This window comes from Bos mutus, chromosome 10, assembly GCF_027580195.1.
Source record: "Bos mutus isolate GX-2022 chromosome 10, NWIPB_WYAK_1.1, whole genome shotgun sequence".
Lineage (NCBI taxonomy): Eukaryota > Metazoa > Chordata > Mammalia > Artiodactyla > Bovidae > Bos > Bos mutus.
The window spans coordinates 40,481,243-40,484,224 of record NC_091626.1 but is presented as its reverse complement, the minus strand read 5'-3'; the positions used below and the strand labels follow the sequence as shown (position 1 = coordinate 40,484,224).

The 2,982-nt window shown below is 37.9% G+C and overlaps 2 non-coding genes across 2 annotated transcripts; both read right to left on the bottom strand.

Annotated features, from left to right (window-relative positions):
* Positions 1-463: 463 nt before the first annotated feature.
* LOC138989607 (U7 small nuclear RNA) lies at positions 464-525 on the bottom strand. Its single transcript, XR_011465866.1, has one exon. It is a non-coding gene; the product is annotated as a U7 small nuclear RNA (small nuclear RNA).
* Positions 526-1,284: 759 nt separating this feature from the next.
* Positions 1,285-1,357, bottom strand: TRNAI-UAU (transfer RNA isoleucine (anticodon UAU)). Its single transcript has one exon. It is a non-coding gene; the product is annotated as a tRNA-Ile (tRNA).
* Between the last annotated feature and the right edge of the window lie 1,625 nt (positions 1,358-2,982).

Sequence of the window (2,982 nt, the reverse complement as noted above, 5' to 3'; positions counted from 1 at the left end):
AGAATTTGGTGCTGCTATTGTTTTTCATTTTAGCCACTTTGAAAGGTGTGTGGTGATTTATCATTGGAGTTTTAATTTGCATTCCCCTAATGGATAAGGCTGTTGAACATCTTTTCATGTGCTTACTTGCCATCTGTATATTCTCTTTGGTGACATGTTATTAATGCTTTTTTCTCATTTTCTAATTAGATTGTTTGTTTTTTAGTGTTGAGTTTTTATATATTCTAGATTCTAGTCCTTTGTTGAATATGTGGTTTGCATGTATTTTTTCCTAGTTTGTGGCTATCTTTTCATCCTTTTAAGATCTTTTGCATAGCAAAATTGAAAGTTTTTGATGAGGTCTAATTTATCAGTTTTTCCTTTTATAGATTATGTTTTTGTAGACTTCTTTATTTAGTCCTACATCCCCCAATTTTTCTCGTTTTTTTCTAAAAGTTATAGTTCACATTTATTTTTTTTCCTGAGGGGTTCTTCTGATAAAGACCAGAAACCTACTAGACCAATTCTAGAAGAGCTATAACACTTAATTTTGAATTATACATTTAGTCTGTGATTCATTTTGAGATAATTTTTTATAAGGGAATCCCTGGTAGCTCAGTGGTAAAAAATCTGACTGCCAATGCAGGATACCTAGGTTCAATCCCTGGGTTGGGAAGATCCCCTGGATAGGGAAATGGCAACCCACTCCAGCATTCTTGCCTGGAGAATTCCATGGAGAGAGGAGCCTGGTTGTCTACAGTCCATAGGGTAGTGAAGACTCGGACACAACTGAGGGACTGAGCATGCAAGAGGCTTAAGCCCAGGTTCTTCCTTTTTTTGTTCTATTTTGTTTTCTGGCTTCCGATGTCTCATTGCTCCAGTACTATCTGTTGTAAAGGTTGTCCTTCCTGCATTGAATTGCTCTTGCACTTTATAAAAAAAAATCAGTTGGACATATTTGTGTGGGCCTATTTATGGGTTCTGTATTCTATTCCACTGATCTATACATTTATCCCTCTAAAATACCACACCATCTTGATTATTGTGAAAGTGAAAATGTTAGTCGCTCAGTCGTGTCTGTCTCTTTGTGATCCCATGAACTGTAGCCTGTCAGGCTCCTCTGTCTATGCAATTCTCCAGGCAAAAATACTGGAATGAATAGCCATTCCATTCTCCAGGGGATCTTCCCTACCCAAGGATCAAACCCCGATCTCGTGCATTGCAGACAGATTCTTTACTGTCTGAGCCACCAGGGAAGCTCAAAGTACAGAGAATCACCCTCCTTATGGCAAAGACACTCTGCCTAGGCCCCAGCAAGATTTGAACTTGTGACCCCTGGTTTATAAGACCAGCACTCTAACCCCCAAGCTATGGAGCCAAGTCATATATCTCTTTAATATCTTTAATATTTGATATCTTTAGTATCAAGCAGAATGATTCCTACCACTTTATTTTTCAAAATTGTTTTTAGCTATTCTAGTTACTTTTCCTTTTTGTACAAGTTTTAGAATAATGCTGTTTGAATCTACAAAAACTCTTGCTGGGGATTTCAATAGAGATTGCATTAAAGCTGTGTATTGATTTAGGGATAAATTACATCTATATTGAGTCTTTCAATTCACAAATACCATATATCCCTCAATTATTTAGGTCTTTGATTTCTTTCTTCAATGTTTTATAAATTCCAGCATGAAGATTCTGTACATGTTTTGCTAGTTTATATACAACTATTCATTTTCTTTGTTGTGAATGGTATTGCGTTTTTAATTTTATTCTCCATATATCATTATTAGTATTGATACATAGAAATGTGATTAATTTTAAAAATATTGATCTTATATTCTACAACCCTATTGAACTCACTTATTAGTTCTAGAAAGGTCTTTGCTTTCTGCTTTATTTTTGTATATTCCTTGGGCTTTTTTACAAAGACACTAATGTTATCTGAAAATAGGGACATTTTAATTTCCTTGTTTTCAATCTTAGTGCCTTTTATTTCTTTTTCTTGCCCTGTTACAACATGGAATTTCCAATACTATGTTGAATGAATTGTGAGAGTCTTATGTTTTGAATAAGGGGCTTCCCTGATGGCACAGGCAGTAAAGAAACTGCCTGCAATGCAGGAGACCCAGATTTGATCTCTGGGTTGGGAAGATCCCCTGGAGAAGGGAATGGCAACCCATTCCAGTATTCTTGCCTGAAAAATCCACGGGCAGAGGAGACTGGTGGGCTACAGTCCACGGGGTGGCAAAGAGTTGGACACGACTGAGCAACTAACACTTTCACTTTCTATGTTGAGTAAGAAAGAGAAACAATTTAGCCCTTTTCCTAATCTTGGGGAGAAAGCATTCAGTGTTTCTTTATCAAGTATGATGTTAGTTGTATAGGGGCTTCCCTGATAGCTCAGTTGGTAAAAAGTCCACCTGCAATGCAGGAAACCCCAGATTCCTGGGTCGGGAAGAACCTCTGGAGAAGGGATAGGCTACCCATTCCAGTATTCTTGGGCTTCCCTTGTGGCTCAACTGATAAGGAATCCACCTGCAATGTGGGAAACCTGGGTTCGATCCCTGGGTTGGGAAGATCCCTTGGAGAAGTGAAAGGCTACCCACTCCAGTATTCTGGCTAGATAATTCCACGGACTGTATAGGCCATGGGGGTTGCAAAGAGTCGAAGACGACTAAGCACCTTTCACTTTCTAGTTGTATAGGGTTTTTTTCATTCATTTTTGATTGTTTTTGTTCTTAGACATTTTGTGTCAAATTAAGAAAGTTCCCCTTTATTCCTAGCTTTCTGAGAATTTTTTTCCTTATCACAGAAGGGTGTTGGATGTTGTCAAAAGCTTTTTTGAAGATAGAAGTTTTTGATCATTACAAATTGTTTGTAAGGCACTCAGGCAATAATTTTTGTAGGTGCTGAATCACCTTCCTCCAGATGGATACATGGCACCTGCAGGTAGTCAAAGCCAACCGTGCCCATGTGTTTTCCCTTTCAGCAACTTGTCTC